This window comes from Amblyomma americanum, chromosome 10 (genome assembly GCF_052857255.1).
Source record: "Amblyomma americanum isolate KBUSLIRL-KWMA chromosome 10, ASM5285725v1, whole genome shotgun sequence".
NCBI lineage: Eukaryota > Metazoa > Arthropoda > Arachnida > Ixodida > Ixodidae > Amblyomma > Amblyomma americanum.
Window position 1 is genome coordinate 95,076,575 of NC_135506.1, and position 20,107 is coordinate 95,096,681.

General features: G+C 47.2%; 7 non-coding genes across 7 annotated transcripts; all 7 read left to right on the forward strand.

The window, feature by feature from the left end:
• Nucleotides 1-1,885: 1,885 nt before the first annotated feature.
• TRNAF-GAA (transfer RNA phenylalanine (anticodon GAA)) lies at nt 1,886-1,958 on the forward strand. The gene has a single exon. It is a non-coding gene; the product is annotated as a tRNA-Phe (tRNA).
• A 69-nt stretch (nt 1,959-2,027) lies between these two features.
• Nucleotides 2,028-2,100, forward strand: TRNAF-GAA (transfer RNA phenylalanine (anticodon GAA)). The gene has a single exon. It is a non-coding gene; the product is annotated as a tRNA-Phe (tRNA).
• Nucleotides 2,101-2,170: 70 nt separating this feature from the next.
• TRNAF-GAA (transfer RNA phenylalanine (anticodon GAA)) lies at nt 2,171-2,243 on the forward strand. The gene has a single exon. It is a non-coding gene; the product is annotated as a tRNA-Phe (tRNA).
• Nucleotides 2,244-2,313: 70 nt separating this feature from the next.
• TRNAF-GAA (transfer RNA phenylalanine (anticodon GAA)) lies at nt 2,314-2,386 on the forward strand. The gene has a single exon. It is a non-coding gene; the product is annotated as a tRNA-Phe (tRNA).
• A 70-nt stretch (nt 2,387-2,456) lies between these two features.
• TRNAF-GAA (transfer RNA phenylalanine (anticodon GAA)) lies at nt 2,457-2,529 on the forward strand. Its single transcript has one exon. It is a non-coding gene; the product is annotated as a tRNA-Phe (tRNA).
• Nucleotides 2,530-3,722: 1,193 nt separating this feature from the next.
• Nucleotides 3,723-3,795, forward strand: TRNAF-GAA (transfer RNA phenylalanine (anticodon GAA)). The gene has a single exon. It is a non-coding gene; the product is annotated as a tRNA-Phe (tRNA).
• A 5,036-nt stretch (nt 3,796-8,831) lies between these two features.
• TRNAF-GAA (transfer RNA phenylalanine (anticodon GAA)) lies at nt 8,832-8,904 on the forward strand. Its single transcript has one exon. It is a non-coding gene; the product is annotated as a tRNA-Phe (tRNA).
• The last annotated feature ends 11,203 nt before the right edge of the window (nt 8,905-20,107 follow it).

A 20,107-nucleotide genomic window follows, 5' to 3' on the forward strand; every position in this document is an offset into this window, starting at 1 on the left:
AGGTTCATACAGGCCTATCAGCCTTACGAACACCGATTACAAAGTGTTTATGAAAGTGCTCGCGAAGCGGCTGCAAAGGGTGATCAAGCACTTAGTTGGGCCGCATCAAACATGCGGCATCAAAGGACGAACGATCTTCACGAACACTCACGTAGAAAGAAATGTGTTAGAAAGCTGCGACGACATGGACGGCCAAGTTTCCATATTGCAACTCGGTTTGGCGAAAGCTTTCGACAGTGTGTCACGCGAGGTACTCTTCTGCGTATTGAAGCATGCAAATGTAGGCAGCGCAATTTTAGACTGTGTAATGATGGCTTATCGTGATTGCTGTACCCAGCTCATAATAAATAAGTCAATAACAAAGGGTCCCAGTGCAATCTTCTGTAAGGCAAGGATGTCCACTGTCTCGCCTCTTGTTTGCTATATATGTCGAAACTTGTTGTTTAGCTGTAATTCACCAAACATCAATACGAGGCTTCAAAATGCATTCTACTGAGGTAAAACTGTTGGCGTATGCAGATGACGTAGCCGAATTCTGTCAAGATCGCGAGAGCGTGTTAGAAGTGGTCAACCTTGCGAAGGCTTTCTGTAATTTAACGAGCTCAGAGATAAACTGGGAAAAGAGTGTTGGTATATGGCACGGTAACTGGGACATCAAGCCTGAAAGGTTTGCTTGTACGACATGGACAGGCACACCTACGACGTACCTTGGTGTGCCCTTCGAGCACTATCAGGAACCCGCAAGGTACTGGAGCGACGCAACGGAGAAAATGAGGGAGAGGACGGGAAACTGGCAGCGTCGCGGCCTTTCAATGTTAGCGCGTGCCTCTGCTTGCAATTTGTTTTTGCTAGCTAAAGTTTGGTATGTGTTGCAAGTGCTGTTAATGGCCCGCACAAATGTGCAGAAAATGCATCGGGTTTTTGCTGTGTTTATATGGGGCTCAACATGGGAGAGGGTGAGTCGTACCAACCTTTTCCGCAAAGTCCGCGAAGGAGGCCTAGGTCTTTTCATTTGTTTATCAGGCAGATTGTGTCGCGTTTTTTTTTCTGCGAGACCAAAACGACAGTTTTTTTGCGCACAGTCATACAAGTGCGACTTGCGAAAGCGCTTCCTGAATTTATTGTGACAAGTGATATAAGATGTCGCCGTGTGACTGGTTACTTTCATGAAGTTGTTTTTTTTCCCGCATGTTGCATGCAAGGTTTTCAATGGATTACCTATATTCTGTCACGAAGAAGAAACTGTAAGCGGACTTAATTGAAAATCTACTGCAGGTCTGTTTACTGTGGTAGCCCAGGAAATGACGTTTTAAAACGGGTTAAAATAATCCTAGTAAGGCCTTCTGTCAAATCCTTTTTCTTTAAGCTGCACACGAACACACTAGCCCTAAAAGCGTGGCTAGATCAGAAAGAGATATTTGTACCCTGGACAATCAACTGCTTACTCTGCAAAAAACCAGAAACTATTTAACACGTATTTATTGACTGTTGGGACACTATATTCCAATGGAGCATTCTGCAGCGAACCCTTAAGAAACAACTACCAATAACGCCATACGGGATCCGGTTTTACCCAGTCAAGTGTGATGAAGGCATTCCCTTTGATATGTTGATGCTACTGGGCCTCAACAGTCTGTGGAAAACCCGAATGGCAGTCCGCCATGCTGATGTTAGTGTTCACTCTGTCCGCGAAAACTTTATTCAGAATATGATCTATTTGAGAGAAGTCTATCAGGCGTTACCTGACACCCTGCGTGGATTAATGTATTTGATGATTTGTTGCGCCTGAATAAATTTTAACTTTACTCCTCCAACCGAAGACAGGCTGGTGTGTTTTGTCTGTATATTGAATGAACATGATACCGGTAATAAAGAAAAAAGAAGTGTCGAAATAGCTAAGTTGGGATAGCGTTAGACTGAAGATCTAAAGGTCCTTGGTTCGATCCCGGGTTTCGACAGGGCTTTTTTTTGTTTCTATCGAAGAGTGCACATAGTACGCAAGCAGCAGCCTACGCTCCCATCGAGGTGCCGAAATAGCTCAGTTGGGAGAGCGTTAGACTGAAGGTCTAAAGGTGCCTGGTTCGATCCCGGGTTTCGGCAGGGCTTTTTTTGTTTCTCTCGAAGAGTGCACATATAGTACGCAAGCAGCAGCCTACGCTCCCATCGAGGTGCCGAAATATCTCAGTTGGGAGAGCGTTAGACTGAAGGTCTAAAGGTGCCTGGTTCGATCCCGGGTTTCGGCAGGGCTTTTTTTGTTTCTCTCGAAGAGTGCACATATAGTACGCAAGCAGCAGCCTACGCTTCCATCGAGGTGCCGAAATAGCTCAGTTGGGAGAGCGTTAGACTGAAGGTCTAAAGGTGCCTGGTTCGATCCCGGGTTTCGGCAGGGCTTTTTTTGTTTCTCTCGAAGAGTGCACATATAGTACGCAAGCAGCAGCCTACGCTCCCATCGAGGTGCCGAAATAGCTCAGTTGGGAGAGCGTTAGACTGAAGATCTAAAGGTCCCTGGTTCGATCCCGGGTTTCGGCAGGGCTTTTTTTGTTTCTCTCGAAGAGCGCACGTAGTACGCAAGCAGCAGCCTACGCTCCAATCGAGCTTCCGAAATAGCTCCGTGTTGAGAGCGTTAGTTGCAGCCGAACGAACCTGTTCCGGCGGGTAAAAGACCGGGGGTTGGGGCTAGGGCACCTCTTTTTAAGGCAGCTGGTGAACCGTTTTTTGTTTTTTTCGCGACGTCTCAGACCCGTTCTTGCGCACCGTGTTCCAGGTGAGGCTGCGGCGATTGCTGCCCGAGTTTGTTGTTACCACAGAGGAGCTCTCGGGTGGAATTTTTGGTTACTACAAAGAGATTGTAGCAAGTGTTAGGTTTCTTTCAGCGCGTTTTTCTAGCGATTATTTGTATAAAACTAAAAGAAAGAAGTTGTACCATGATCTTTGTGATATTGTTTTCCCAGAGCCTATGTACAGGGCCTTGTACAGTGGAGGTCCTGGAGCTGATGTTTTAAAAAGGGTAAAGAAAATGCAGGTGCCACCAGGAGTAAAGACCTTCTTTTTGAAATTACACACCGGGACACTCCCAGTTAAAAAGTTTTTGGAAGGAAAGGATTTCTTTTTACCGTGGGGATCGAACTGCTTAATTTGTAAACAGCCCGAAACAATAGACCATGTTTTTTTTGCATTGCTGGGAAGGGGTTTATTTTTGGGATGTGTTACAAAGGACAATAAAGAAAGCTACCACTTGACGCGCAGGGAATTCGTTATTTAAGCACAGACAATGAGGATGGGGTACCATTTGATCTTATAATGCTCTTGGGCCTCCACAGTATATGGCGCTCCAGAATGGCAGGCTATTATTGTGACAAAGACGCACGACCTGCCCAAATTTATTTTCGGGAAAGAATGGACTGCTTTCTGGCCATCCAGAAAGCAGCTGAGGAGCCTCCCGAGTGGCTCTCGAGGCTAGAGCCGCTCTGTATGCTTCGTGAATTTTAGTATGACGAAGCCAGACTCATGATGGCTGACCACGACAGTGTCGTATGTACATAGCGTTTTGTGTGTTTTTTGTTGCGTGTTTTTTGTGTAAATGTTATGGGTCAAAGCAAGGCAATAAAGAAAAAAAAGTGAGAGCGTTAGACTGAAGATCCCGGGTTTCGGCAGGGCTTTTTTATGTTTCTCTCGAAGAGTGCACATAGTACGCAAGCAGCAGCCTACGCCCCCATCGAGGTGCCGAAATAGCTCAGTTGGGAGAGCGTTAGACTGAAGATCTAAAGGTCCCTGGTTCGATCCCGGGTTTCGGCAGGGCTTTTTTTGTTTCTCTCGAAGAGCGCACGTAGTACGCAAGCAGCAGCTTACGCTCCAATCGAGCTTCCGAAATAGCTCAGTTGTGACAGCGTTAGACTGAAGATCTGGAGATCCCGGGTTTCGGCAGGGCTTTTTTATGTTTCTCTCGAAGAGTGCACATGGTACGCAAGCAGCAGCCTACGCTCCCGTCGAGGTGCCGAAATAGCTCAGGAGTATTCTGCTTCCGGCCGCGCTAGCGAACAGACGCGTTATCATGAGCTCCGTCGGAGCGGCGTCAGCGGCCCAGCAGGGCCGCGGAAACAGGTCTTTTGGTGCTTTTTCTTCGACAGGTGCTGAATGCCAGGTAGTTCTACCGAGTTGCTTACAGGGCGTTTCGTTGCCAACACAGTTTTTTTTGCACTGTGATATCAGGGCACGCCCATACCGGGTGGAAGATTTCCGCGATGTTCTGGCTGAGTTATCGCTCCTGCCGGAAGTAATCGCCATCGGAGCCTACAGGATGAGCCACGTGTGGGCGGTTACGTTTAAGGATGAAGACGCCGTGAAAAAAAAATTGTGAGTGCTGGTGAGCTGGTTTTGAAAAAGTGCCGGTGTCTCGTCATCGACCCAGCTAACCAAGACGTGCGCATGAAAGTCCACTGGCTTTTGCACAGTGTTCCTGACGACGACGTGAAGCTCGCCTTCGCGGCATTTGGCAAGGTGACTGACGTTGCCCGCGAGTGGTGGCGAGTGCAGGGTATGGCAGACAAAGGCTCCACTACAAGGCTCGTCACCCTGAAGCTGAAACCGGGAGTGAAGCTCGACGACATTCCACACCAGGTGAGCGTCGCCGGTGAGCTGGCTCTCGTGGTCGTGCCGGGCAGGGCTCCGCTCTGCCTTCACTGCCGTGGCACGGGCCACATACGCCGGGAGTGCCGCATACCGCGGTGCGGTGCTTGTCGACAGTTCGGCCACGAGGACAGCCAGTGCGAGCGTACCTACGCAAAAGTCACCGGGTCCGTTAACAATCAGGACGCTTCAGCCTTGCTCATGGACGCGGCGGATATGGAAGAGACGTTTGCCGCTACGACTGCGACAGCGGCGGGCGAGACGATGCCGTGGAGACATCGCAACAGGACAAAAATTGGTGCTGAGGAGGGCGTAACCATACGTGAACCAGCGCCTCGCCAGGACGCAGGGCCGAGGTCGGAGGGCGAGGTGAAATCCCCAGTCGCCACTGGGGCTCCTTCCATTCCTCCTGACCCTGTGAGCATGGACATGTCTTCCGGGGCGGCTAACCTAGCGGCGGGAAAGCGCCCGCACGACGATGGTGAGAGCACGGCGCTTCAACAGGACGGCAATGGCGGAGACGAGCCGCCGTCCAAAGCCGCAGGTATGAGGCGGCCGACCTTGAAGCCGCGGCCGAACACTTCGTCCGAAACACGGCAGGCGTGGAAACCGCCTCCGTAGTTTCATGCCTAGAGCCCGTTCTGGGGTTTTGGGGAATTTTTTCTTTTTTTTTTAGGCGTGGCGTGAAGGCAGACACCATAAAATAAGGCGTTTTTTTCCCTCGATATGGCTCTCATTTTAGCTGAAGCGCTGCGTGTAGCCACTTTAAACGTGCGAGGCTTTGCAGCAAGAAGGCGACAATGCCAGCTCAGTCGCCTTCTTCTAGACAACGATCTGCACGTAGTTGCAATACAAGAAACTAACATTGAAAGCCAAGAAGCTACAGAGCGTATGGTGTCCGTTTTCCGTACGCACTTTGAAGTATGTGTGTGTCATTCTGTAGGTGCCTGTGGCGGCTGCGTACTTTTTCTTCGCAATAATCTCGGTATTACGGTGCAGTCACTTTTCTCGTGTGATAGCGGCCGTCTTCTTGTCGTTGATTTTTGTACTCTGGCGTTGAGTTCAGAGTTATTTGTGTGTATGCACCAAATGCGGAGTCCGAGCGAAGAGTGTTTTTTGACCGCTTTGAGACATACCTAAACTGTGACAAAGTACTAATCCTACTGGGCGATTTCAACTACGTCTGTCAGGCTACCGATCGTGCAAGAAGTTCGTTTGTGAGAGATAGGAGTGCTGATGTCTTGAACGAATTGGTCCATGGCCATAATTTAGAAGATATTGGAAGTGTTTTGACCAATGGCCCTTGTACACGGTATACCCATTTTCAGGGCAATAGCCATGCCCGATTGGACAGAGTGTATGTGTCGGCAGAACTTTTTTCACTATGCACATTGTATGATGTCAGACCTGTGGTTTTCAGTGACCACGCCCTAGTGATTACAACCTTTGGCAGGCAGCAAAGCAAAAAGCGGTTTAATTGGCATTTATAGAAATTAAATAATAAGTTGTTGGAGGACGAAGGATTCGCTAAGGAAGTAAAGCAAGAACTAGAGGTGCTAATTACAGCGCAACCGCCGAACTTCGCTGTAGAGTGGGAGGAGTTTAAGCAAAGGGTAAAAATAAGAGCGTTTGAAAAAGGTACGCAGTTGAAATATGCCGAGAAACAAAAGGAAGCAGAGCTTCGTGAACAGCTTGAATACCTCACGTGTATAGAAAGCGCACAACCAGGCACATGCTTTAATGAAATCAGGGATGTCAAAGCCCAGCTGGAAAAAATGGACGCCGATAAGTATACTGCGGCAGTTATTCGGGCGCGAACTGAGCAGCTATGGGCAGGGGAGACACCAACAAAACGAGCGATATCCGATGAAAAACGATACTCTTGCCGAAAGCAAATACGACAAATAAACACTGTGGCAGGGGTTTCGGCAGACAGTGGCGTAATCAAGGAAACAATCTGTGATCACTTCAAAGATATGCTGGGTCATTCGCGGAAAGGGGCTTCCACTGCGAATTTCTACGACTTACGCCGAAACTTGACGAAGAAATCAAAATACGGTTCGAACAGACGATTTCCTTGCAAGAAACAGAGGACGCGATAGATGCATTGCCAACCGGTAAAGCTCCTGGCCCCGACAGCCTGGGAGCAGCTTTCTACAAAGCTTTCAAAACTGCAATAGCCCAGATACTGCAAGTCATTGTGGTTGAAAGTTGTGAGAAAAAACATGTTCCGCTGTCCTTCACAACTCCGCACATAGTGCTCATTCCTAAAATCGATGATGCTGAAAAGCTCCTGATGGTGGGGTCTTATCGCCCGATAAGCCTCACAAACGTCGACTACAAGATTTTCATGAAGGTGTTGGCGAAGAGACTGCAGAGTGTTATAACATCGATTGTAGGCACGCACCAAACGTGTGGCATAAAAGGTCGAAGTATCGCTACGAACATACACGTGGCGCGGTCCATACTAGAATGCTGTGACTCTTGATGACCGAGTGGCGATGATACAACTAGATCTGGCAAAAGCCTTTGACCGGGTGTCTCATGACGTCCTGTTTGCCGTACTAGAGCATGCGAATGTTGGCCGAATAGTAACAGAAGGTGTTAGCATGGCATACGCAAACTGTACGACTCAGATTGTTGTGAACGGCGAACTCACTGGCAGCCTGCAAGTGCGATCTTCTGTAAGACAGGGTTGTCCCCTGTCGCCATTGCTGTTCGCGGCGTACCTTGAGCCACTTTGCTTGGTCATCCGGAATAATGAATGCATAACGGGTTTCAGGCTGCAATCAGCGCACGTAAAAATCTTGGCTTATGCTGATGACATCGCTGTATTTTGTGCAAATACAGAAAGTATTTCTGAGGTAACGAACGTAGTGTACCAATTTTGTAGCTGCACTGGAGCCCAGATCAACTGGGTAAAAAGCAACGGGTTCTGGCACGGTGGCTGGGACGTCATGCCTGAACACTATTCTCGGATGCGCTGGTCCACCACTCCAGCGTTGTATTTAGGAGTACCCCTTGACAGTTGTACCGGGACCCAGATCCGTACTGGCTTGACCAAGCATCGAGGGCCAAGGAAAGAAGTGATGCATGGCAGGGGAGACAGTTATCGATGTTTTCGCGTGCCATTATCTGCAACCTGTTCCTTACTGCTAAAGTGTGGTATGTGATGAATGTGCTCAGTGCTTCCCGGGCAAGCATTCAAGAACTTCATCGTGTATTTGCGGTTTTTATTTGGGCTTCGACCTGGGAAAGGACGAGTCGAACAAACTTGTTTCTTTCTGCGAAGAAAGGTGGGCTTGGCCTGGCGCATTTATTTTTGAGACAAGTTTTCTCGCGTTTCATGTACCTACGGGATGAAAATGATGTCTTCCTCCGGACCATAATGCAAGTACGGCTTTGTCGACTTCTTCCTGACCTTCTTGTAAGTTCGGTACATGTAAATGGTGCGATAAGAAGGTACCTTAAAGAAGTTGTGCTCGCGTACAGAATGCTGCATGTTCGGTTTTCCATGGAGTATTTGTGTAATGTCAAGAAAAAAAAATGTACATTGACTTAGTGGACACAATGCTTCCTCTGCCGATATATCGTTTGCCACACGTTGCAGGCCCAGGAGCTGATGTACTTAAAAGGGTCATGAAGATGCCAATATTGCCAGCGATCAAATCCTTTTTCTTTAAACTCCACACTAATACCTTATCAGTGAAAACGTGGATGCACGATAAAGGTCTTTTCATCCCTTGGTCAACAAACTGTTTCCTGTGCCACAAACCGGAAACCATTGAACATGTGTTTTCGGACTGTTGGGATTCCATTTTTTTCTGGGATGTCCTTCAGAGAACTTTAAAGAAAGACCTTCCATTAGATGCATATGGCATAAGATTTCTACCTTTTCACAGAACAGATGATTTTCCATTTGATGCAGTAATGCTCCTGGGACTTCACAGCTTGCGGAAAACCAGAATGGAGTTTAACAATGCAGATGAACAAGTGAAACCTGTACGGGAACATTTCATTCAAAATGTTGTGCGATTTAGGGAGGCGTATAAGGCCCTCCCTGAACAGCCAAAATGGATCGATGTGCTTGATGATTTGGCAAGACTGAAAAAAATTTTAACATGCCGTGTCAGGCAAAGGTCTGCCGACACGTTTTAATCGTTCATCTTGTGTGTTTTGAATGTCAAAGTTGGCAATAAAAAAAAGCCGAAATAGCTCAGCTGGGAGAGCGTTAAACTGAAGATCTAGAGGTCCCTGGTTCGATCCTGGTTTTCGGCAACGCTTTTCTTGTTTCGCTCGAACAGTGCGCATAGTACGCAAGCAGCAGCCTACGCCCCCATCTATGTGCAGAAATAGCTCAGACTTCTTTCTACTTCCGGCCACCGAGCGTGACGGATGTGTGATGACGGGCTCCGTAGGAGCGGCTTCAGCGGCCATGTCTGGCCGCGGTAACAGGTTTACTGATGAGGAAAATGCTTACCAGGTTGTTCTGTCACGATTGCCTACAGGGCGTTACGTTGTAAATACAGTTTTTTTGCACGCCGATATCAGAGCCCGCCCGTACCGGGTCGAGGATTTCCGGGATGCCCTAGCTCAGCACGCGCTGCTCCCCGATGTTATCGCCCTGGGGGCGTATCGGATGAGCCACGTCTGGCAGTCACTCTCAAGGATTCCGAGGCCGTAACGAAGATGTTGAGCGTCGGCGAAATGCTTGTGAAAGAAAGCCGCTGCCTGGTTATTGACCCGACCAGTCAGGATGTGCGACTGAAGCTGCACTGGCTGCTGCACAACGTACTGGACGAAGACGTACAGCCGTGAGCAAAAGTGGAGAGAGCACGGCTCCGGGCGCGGGAGCGGCTGCAGGGACGCACCGCGGCGCTGCTATTGCTCGCCGCACGCTTCGGCGAGTGTGTCCCGAGTGACGTCAAATTTCACCCTCGCTCTCGCGCGGGTGCTTATCGCGCTTGATAAATTTCTAGTGCGGCGCTCGGCTACTCTGCAGTTGACGGTCGCGACGAAGGAGAGCAAGCATAGCAGATCTTGGCGTGATAGAACTCCGTGTTCTACAGATGCTCTACCTCCGTTTCCTACGAGCTGCTGATGTAATTGCCGTTAATGGCAACTTTACCAAGTATTAGATGAATGTTATGTACAAATCCTTTATTTCTTACTGCAATAAAGAGCCTCTGAAGATTTTTAATGCTTATTTGAAGGCGGAGTTTGAAGCGAGGATACACCGTGCCTTGCATTTTACGCCTCGATGTATTCGTCTCTGCCTAGTGATTCGGGAGTCGAGGGAAGCCGCGCTTGCCTTCCAACAATATGCCCATACAGGCCCGGCCAGCGTTATTTCGACCAGGTGAAAATAACGGAAAGCCAAGCCAAGTCGTTATTCCGACCTGGTCGTAATAACGAAAGCGTTATTTTCACCCATGGATCATAGATTGGCTTGGCGTCATTTGTGATTTGTGGATCGCGGTCGTGCGGGCGTTTTGCGTCACTTGCTTGTTTGGTCGGCCTCTTGATGCTCTGGACGTTTGGTGGGGCACATTCGTTGTGAATGGACGCTTGTGTGGTTTGTGTGCTCGCACTTGTGTAGTGCCTGTGCCTTCGAAGGCGCTCCAGAAAAATGAAAGTCTTTTCGAAGCTTTCTCAGGAAAATCTTAATTTTCGTAATTGACCGTCTGAAAATACGCTTTAATTTCGCGTAATTTATGGGTTCATCGAGTGGGCATATGTGCGCTCATCCGTTCCGAGCTTTCGTCCTAATTTGCGCAGAGTATAGGCAAGTTAGTAACGTGAATTCTTTACAACGCGTGGCAAGGTCAGATATACGACCAGGCACGGTACGCGGTTCTGCAGTCCCCGAGGCATTCGTCGGTCGAAGCGAGCAGCGGTCCCATACGTACAGGGTCGACCACCCTGAACACGCGAGTGCATGGCTGCACACTCTGGAGGGCCACTGCGTCCGACACGGCCACTCATCGCAGCTGAGTGGCGCAGGAGAAGTTGGACCTGGGCGTGGCGCGTCACGTCATCTGCCACTTCGCTTCGATGCACGGCCGTGTCGGACGCTGTGGCCCTCCACAGAGCGCAACCATGCGCTCGCGTTACGACAAGAGAAGAAGGTTGCTAGTGACACGTCGACAGGACCAGATGGTATTCCGATTATATTAATAAAGAAGCTTGGACCAAAATCTAAGCAAACATTAATAGAGGTAGTGAACAAAATGGTAGGGGATGGCAAAGCCCCCAATGAATGGCGATCAAGTAGAATGAACATGATATATAAGGGAAAGGGGGACAAAGCTGACATAAGCAAATATTGTCCTTCAGAAACGCACTGCGATGAGCCTCGGTTAGCCCGAGCTGCTGTCTGTGGAAGGGATTTAGCAATAAAGAGGGAGCATGCCTGGAGCGTCCGAGGATGCGGTACGTGTGCGCTTCTTCGCTGCTATCGCGGTGGCCGCACTAATGCCATAAAATCATCGCTATATTGGAATCTAGAAATTGTGTATTTTAAGGTGCAGGCGACAAGAATAAAGCGGATGGCAGAAAAAAAACTGTCGGAGCGAACCCACGCAAGCGCATTTCGTGCAGCGCTGTTTGTGCCGTCTGCCGCGGCATAGTTTCATTTTTGTGCTGTCGTTCGCCCTAGCGTCGCAGCGTCGATGCAACTGTGCCAACAGACGCAAAAAAATCACATGGATTGTAAGTGTGTTGGCGTTGACCTGGGTGCTTCCAGAAATCGCTGAACACAGCGGCGAACAGGTGCTTATATAGAGTACGTGTATAATCTCGCTTTTTCTGGCCGGCGTCGCCATTACGCGCGCATTGAACGAATTCCGGGACGGTGTAAACTACCTTCGTGAGATGACTTTCGCTACGTACGACAAGGGAATTATGCAACAATTGCATTATGTAACAGATATAGGCGATCGAGTTTCAGTTGCAGAGGTTCCTGTGGCAGCTGGACTACCTGGCTCATACGAAAAAAAAAACGTAGCACCGGGAAAAACGCAGCAACCGCGGACGTAACAGCGGGGTTCTACTGGATGTTTGTTTTGCAAAGGAAAAAATTAATCCTGCCTCTTTTCAATGCGAGGGCTAGAAGCGCCAGCCGCGGAATTTTATCTCGTATCGATATCGCCGTTTCGCTGTGCCGCATGCAAGCACCATGATCAGTGCGCTTTGTGGTAAAACCTTTTATGCTCGATTCTTCCTCAAACACACGCTCACACAGTGAACTCTCGTTGTTTCGTGCTCGCTTTTATAGCTCAAACTTTCGGTCAATTTATTAGAACTGAATTAAGAGCGCCAGGATAGTGGACGCGTGTGTGCGCGCGGCGGTGGTTTTGTAGCCGTGCTCCCTTTGAGCAGTATTATATATAAATTTGTCGCTATAATAAACTTTTGAGATTTGCGACAAGTGTTCTTGCACCTCGAGGCAATGGATAAACTGGCCATGTGGTGGCTTCCGTCATGTTGCATGGCATTAATTACTGAGGAAGACCTCGTTTCCTTTGTGCTCTTTTACAGTGCAGTTTTGGGTAATGCAAATTTCACAAACTGCCAGCAAGAACCCAGTGCTACAGAATCTGCCTCATTTTCAGCGAGTTGCAATCCCAGTAGCACTGCTAGGACTGTTATCTTGCCTTTGTGAAACACCTACAAAGGACATTCAATTCAAAGGGCCTCATTTACAATGTTGAGCAAGAACTTCTCTAGCACTGTCAATGCTCAAGTGCTGAATGAGGTGGTGGTACGGGTACAAGCATCCCACTCAGTGATGATGCAATTAGAAAAGGCACTACCCACCTGTAAGAAAGTTGAAACTGGGCCCTCCTATGCAATAAAAGTAGGCATGTGCAGTGCCCACAATCATCCTGTCCATTCCGATTTACATTTTCAGTAGGCTTCAGCACCCGTTTAGCAGCTGTCTCAAAGCAGTATGTTAGTGAAATTTCTTTTTTTCATTAGCTTTGTGGAGCACTTTCTGCTGCAATGACATAAATAGGAAGGCACTATGGGGTTCTGCAGCAACACTTCAGACTGTGATGCGACACACGGCAAGCACTTACCTCAAAGATGAGTAGGTAACTCAGAGGAAACAATGTGGTGGTTGGATATGGTCTTTAAAAAAAAAACTGCCTTGTAACACGGTTTTCCTATACGGCAAACAAAGTTCTTATTCATTTATTCATACACTTCATTAATTACTGACAAGGCGTGTCGGTAGGAATGCTTTATTTGGCAAGGAAGTCCTGGCCAACAAGGGCCTAATGCGACTGCCTGTAGGCCAAGGTGCAGACTTGTGGGCACAATCTTGAGCCAGTAGCCTGGAACGGGGAATAGGTGCCTTGGACCAGAGAAAGCCGCGCCATGCAAGGTCGGCTGCTGCAGTCCCTCCACAATTGTGTCAGTCATACACAGGGTTGGATGCCATGAAAAGAGAAAAAGTATGCAAGCTCAGAACAATAAAATGCAACTAAACCACTACGAGAAACCCACAAACAAATACACAAAAATGGAATGCATATGAGGGAAAAAAGACAAGCACATCTCCAAACAGGCTACAGCAGCAGCCTACGCACTCCTGTAGTGGCTTTGCGTATGGACATTAGAAGGATCCTTAACGAAAGGATAAAAGGAACATTGTTCAAGATGTGCCAGAGAAACCACACACAAAAAGAAGTGTGTACAAGGCAGACCAAGAATGAATAAAAATAGTCAAGACAAACAACGAAAGGGTTTCTGAAAGGCTTCTGATGCTGGCACACAGGAGGTCACAAGCTCCATATGCTAAACCCAAAAACTTAAAGGGACGGAGACATCAAATTTTTGGTTGGAGTGTTCTTAGTTTCAAACATTGCATACTCCCACCAGGCGCGATACGTGCTCCGCGATTCAAATATGCCCATTAAATATTATTGCATTATTTATACTGAGCGATTCCGATTTCTGAGTGTCGCGGTGCATTATAACGTCACTCGCGAGGAAGAGCAGCAACCCTGGTCATGTGCGCTCCAAAAGTAGTGACACAGAGACTGTTGCATCGTCTGCTCTCGTACACATGCTGCGCATACGAGGGCCATTCGAAATGCCGGCCAGTACTGTGACATGCTTTATTTTCGAGAAGTTCAAATTATAAAACAAATATTTGAAATTACAATACAAACATGTTCCCCACAAAATGCAATGATGAAAAGAAACATTTCATTCCTCTTCATAATTTATCGCATCCTAAAGCGTATTGAGCATCTCAATGAATGAGGGAAAATCACGTAGAATGGTACAATTAGTCTGAACCATAACTGTCTTCAGGAAAAAAAAAACAGCTTGACTTTGTAAGCTGCTGAACGACAATCTTTCGGCTTTTCATTCCTCGGCCTTTTGGCGAAGATCATAGCAACGAAGCGCGGCCTTGTGGTAGAGCATCCGCCTCACATTCGGGAGGTGCTGTGTTCGATTCCCAGTGCCGCCAGGTATCCACCGGTTTTAAGATTTCCCCGCCATGGTGCTCGGCTCATCTAGGGTGAGATGCTTGGGAGAAAGGTCTTCGACCAAACCGTTGCCTTGACGGATCAGAGATAAGTTCCGCCGTCAAGCAACCCTAAATCCACCTCTTGCGGTAGAAGCCCATCTTTTTTTGTAACCCGTCATGCACACCTGCCGATGCGTGCGAGCCAGTCACAATGTTAGCAAGCAAATACCGCTGCACATTGCTCTAAGGGTATTTGGGAGCGGAGAGAGCTATGGCGTATCTCTCTTGAGGCTAGAGAAGTGAACGTTGTAAGTTCTGTAACTGGCACAAGGCGGGAATTATGAGTGGCGGGTTTTAACCATGTGGAACGTTTTTGTGCCCGTATTCGACAGGAATTTTGAGGCGCAGGCTACCCTTCCCACGCAGTGCACCCCTGGAGAGTCGAGCACTGAACTGAACTGAACTGAACTGATCTTTATTTAAAAGAAAGGCTGGTGGGTCACCCGGGCTAAAAGCTGTAATCAAACAGCTTGACGAGGCCCAGGCAACCCTTACAAAGCAGCATAGAAGAGACCACCAAATTATAACAACACTAATAAAAATGATGAAAAAGGGTTAACGTGAAATATTCAGGTTTACAAAAAATAAGAAACACTTTCAGGTAGTTCGATAGAAAATGTGCACACAAAGACTGCATTTTTGGTACAGATTGACACAAATCGCATGAATAATGAGAAGGCATCTTCGTGAGCAATTAGAGGGAAGCTGTAAAAGAATAACTAAAACACTGTAGAGAAAAAAAACGCATTACAAATTGAAAAAAAGCTGTAGCAGTTGAACAAGGGTCAAACATTTGATGTGTTGATATGTGTTTAATACCGGGGGACCGCCTGTTCCCATTGGATTAATTGGCTGGTGGACCGGAGGCCGCGGGAATCGTACCCACGACTTCCTGTAGCCGATGCGAGCACTCAAGCACGAGGCCACGGCTGCGGTGGAGATGTTCTTGTCACAGTTCAGACTCTGAAAAGGCGTATGACGTGATGTGGCATTGCTGAGAAACATTAATGACACAAAAAATCGATGAACAGCAGCTTAAGATACAACAAGAGTGAGAGCATTAACAAGACGACCTCTTCCACACTCCCTTGTGACACCTCCAGCTGTGGAATGCTGCCCCAGATGCAGCATTCTTGACGGGACATGGCCCGTTTAACTCTTGTGTATGGGTTTCACCACACTGGAATCCCTGGCCGTAACGGACCCACAGATGCTGGCACATTTCAACTAGGAATCTGTGCAGAAATTTCAGCAGCTGTTTCCCTTCTCACTAGATGAAAACTGCCTGGGTGATCCTGAGTCTTAGATTTGGAAGTTTGTTAAAATTATGCTCACAAGCTTTCGTGTTCTTTTAATGGTTCCTAAGAGTGGTGGCCATATGTGCTGATATTACATGGGCTCTCACAAAAGAAACAAACAACTCTACTTTGAGAAAATTATGGAGAATTTCACAATTTCCTGATTTTTCCAGGTAAACGAAATTTCTCTTGACAATTCTAGGTTGCTAGACACCCTTGAAACCGTCACAGCCCTTCAAAGAAGTACAGTAGAACCTTGCTGTTCTGTTCTTGGTTCGTGCAATCTGCAGTATCACAAAACCAAAAGTTATGCGTGTTGTGCTATTTTTATTCACAATAAAAATCCTGGATAACTTTTTGAAACGATTCAATGGTATACATGTCCATAATTTTGCCAAATTCTGATCATATGATGCATTCAGAGACCAAGAGAAAATGCCAACCAAGCTAGTCATCATTTTTGGATGTTTTGCCCACATGCGGTTGAGCACTGTGGAGAAGACGCTGCTGCTGCCCTGCACAAAGCCAAGGACACAAAGCACCTTAAGAGCAGCTGCTGCTCTTCCACATTGCACAAGTGTAACGGGACAAAGTATCTGAGAACGGTACGAAATAGTTGACGGACTACACATGCCATGAAACTTCAGCCCCACGGAAAACAAAAATATGAAAAAAACTTGCAAGCACTAGCAAAGGAACTTTTCAAAATTTGTGCCAGCACATACACAAAAGTTTTATTGAAGTGAAAGTGCCAATAAATGCCAGGGAGTAGGAAATGGCGCAAAACCTGGACATAGAGACAGTCACGTGCAGACAAGCAAAAAAATTTTTCATAGGGGCTAATTCAAGCTTGTTACTAAAACATTGCATTCATAACATCCAAAAAAAACATATGAAGAGGGAAGGGGGAGAGAAAAAATAAAAGGGAAGGTGTCACAAGCCTTTAGCTTAAAAATGCAACACGCCTTGTTTCGTACCATTTGCAGAAGCTATCATGTCAGGATTTCGCATTCATTGAAAAGCAGTGTGCAATCACCTTGAAATCAGTGTGTGGCAGACTAGCCAGCAATTAAATTACTGTAATATGGTTACAGTAATTAATTTTGTGGGCTGGTAATTTAGTAATGTAGTGAACTATTTTCAAGCAGTAATTTAACGAAAAAATAATTAATTACTAGCAATATTACATCTCATGCATACCGAGTCTATGCTTCTCGTATCTGCGACGCCTCGGCCTCGGGTTTGTGGAGATGAGCATATACAAAGCAAAGATGCAGTTTATGGGGGTTTAACGTGCCAAAGCCATCGACTATGGCTATGAGGGACGCCATAGTGAAGGGCTCTGGGAATTTCGACCACCTGGGGTTCTTTAACGTGCGCTGACATCGCACAGTACAAGGGCCTATAGCATTTCGCCTCCACCGAAATGAGACTGCCGCAGGCGGGATCAAACCAGAGTCTTTCGGGTCAGCAGCCGAGCACCATATAACCAATGAGCCACCGCGGTGACTCCCAAAGCAAGAATAAATTATGGAGGGCACTAGAGACGACTTACATGCTTTGAAGGCGAAAAACATTCACTTTTTATTTATATTGTTTCCTTCCTTTCTAGTGACACACCTACTCATTAGCTTATAGTCATAGGGCAACACATACATTAAATGAATCATTACTTGCCAAGAAGCAACGCGGTTTTGTAGCCCATGGGTTGCGTGATCAGCTCGCAATCTGAAGGCCCTTGGTTCAATTCTCTGCACCCTCGGAAGAAATTTCTCTTTGCTGATGATGTCACTGGGGTTGTGGACCACTTTTCCTGGGCATCGACGACGCCAGGTAATGACGTTAATGTGCCACTTAAGGCTCTTGCCTTAAAAGCGCGCAAGCAGTAATAGCCAGCACCTCAGGGAAGCGGCGCACGCGGACGAGAGGTGATGTGCGCGCAGGCGTCAGCACTACCTTTGTGAAGAGACGTACTGGCAGTGCTTGAGCAAGTACTTTGACGTCGCCGCACTGACAAGAAGTCTCAACTGACACGTCTAAGAAAGTTGGTCGTGAGTTGTCAGTTTTTTGTGGCCTCATTTGAGGCCCTATTTCTAACTCAAGGGCAACACAGGCAACAGCGTCCCAGCGACATGCAATTTACTTCCACCAACTTGCCTGCAGAACAAATAAATTGAACATCAGCAGAACTGGCAGCTTCTCTGCACCCCTGTGCACTTCTGGGATGATGCGTGGATAAGCAGTCAATGTACTCCGGCTGTTTACGCGGATGACAAATTCTTCAAAATCAGGATGGTGGGACCATATTACACATTGAATGATGTACTTCTGCTTGAAGAGTGATATGAGAAAGACCACCTACATCAGCAAAGTGGCTGTTCAAATTGACTAAAGTGGGGCAAAGTTTCCAACGCCCATTTTCAAGCTCAGTGGCGGTGCAGACAAAAAACTAGAAATTTTGCACAAACTATGACCAATGCGCAACATTTTAGCATCAAAACTAAGAAGTAAATTTCATTACTTAAGGAAGGTAATCGTAATGTCATGTCATTACTTTTTGATAGCAGTAATTTGCAATTTAATTTAATTACTGCTGTGAGATTTCTAGGAAAGTAATTATTAATGAAATTAATTATTTTTCAAAAGTAATTTTGCCATGTATGGTGTGTGGTCAGCGGCTGCCTAGGGAATTTGTCAGTTTCCTTAAGTTCTTATGCAAACAATGATACACCACCCAGTTTCCTACATGTGACAATGTTCATGAGAAAAAAGGAATACTGTGACGAAGACGACAAAGCTGGCAGTGGTGCGGTACAGAGCCATCGGTCATTCCCTCCATGCAAATTATATCTCTGCCATCGTTCATCGCGCCTCACTCTTTGGCTGGCCACCACGTAACAATATTATACCCCACACAGCCTTTGTATGGAGGGAATGGCCAAGAGCATTTTCCATTTGGATTTCTTCATGCTAAAGGGGTATAGGCACGTAATTTTGGTGGCATGTTTTCTTCTCTACAATGATGCGGAAAATACTACTACGCATGAATCACCATGCAATATTTGCCCACGGCCGCTAAATAATTTATAATTTTTTCTGTCATGCTGCTTCGGCTTCAACAGCCTAACAATGGCTGTGACGTCAAAGAATACTTTTGTGTCACGTGAGGCATGGAAAAGCGCCCATATAATCGCTGCTTCATCGTTATAATTTTCTGCAGTGCTGAAGCCAGCCTTCCTCAAGAGCCGGAATGACAACGAATGTGGAAGCAGCGATTATATTGCAATTTTTTCATGCCTCACGTGACCTGTAGGCACACGTTGGCGTCACAGTCTTCATTCGGCTGTTGAAACTCAGACCGAAACAGCACGAGAATGAAATGCGATTATAAATTATTTAGTGGTTATAGAAGAGTACCAGGAGGTAATTCATGTTTAACAATGCCTTACGCATCATTACAAACAAAAAACAAGCACCCGAAAGTTAGGTGTCTATACTCCTTTAATACTTTAGACCCACCATTCTGCTCACTGATCTTGCTTTGCGGTTCATCTCCTGAGTGACTTAATGATATCACCTGTGAATCGCAGATTACTAAGGTGTTCTCGTTAACTCTTATCCCCAACTGTTCCCAATCCAGGCCTCAGAATAGGTATTCCTAAATACCTCCTGTTTACAGGAGGCATTTTGTTACAGAGGAGGCATTGTGGAGACTCATTTTTTTTTGCGTGATTCGTGATGTATTAGACACTGCAGTCCAAGACTTCTTTAGCACAATTTGGTAATGACACTGTTGCTTCCGTCATTGGCAAAACGCCATTCAATGAAAGTAACGCCTACATGGAAGCTGACGACAGCTAAACCCGTACTGTTGGAAAAAATTGCATGCGTGCTAGACACTTGCTTGTTCACTCAAATACGGCCTAATAAAGCAGCTGGGGCGCGGGACCTGGCTTACATGCCTTCGAGGCTGCACTCGTAGCTATGTGATTAAAAGGTTTCACCTGCGCATTCTTTGAAATGCCTCACGTATCATCTGTTACCAGGTCAATGGATATACTCAGGCTGCTTTCAATTTGGGCATATTATTACGTGGCGATCAGCCGAATAATAAGCGGTGATGAACGATGGCAGTGGGATGATTTTAATGGCCGCTCGCCTATAGCGCGACCTTTCTGTTCCCGCGCCACTGCCACTGCCAGCTTTGTCGTTTTCGTGAAACTAGCCGGGGCTGCCGAGCGATCGTCCCGGTAGTGAATAGGAGAAGACACCGACGGAGAGATGCGCTCAGTGGAGATGGGTTCAGAGGACGGTACATCAGAAATGGCATGGGAGGAAGTGCTGACCGCCACGATGAAAGATGTGTGAATGAATCCTGGTCCACGAAGCTTACGGGTCACAGGTCGCCAGTAGCCGACAGCCGAAGCCCTTGGACGCACCGAATGGCATGGGCAGGGGGGTGGTGTCCTCACGTGTGGGCGGCGTCTCGGGTCGCCGCAGCGTAGTCATGTCAACATGTCTGGTGGTCAGGGCAGGGGACGGGGCTGGGGTGAGCAGCGAGGTCGATTCAGGTCCGGCGGGCTGGGGCACAGCCGGGCGGGGGGAATCAGGTGCACACGGCCGGCGGAGGACGCCGAAG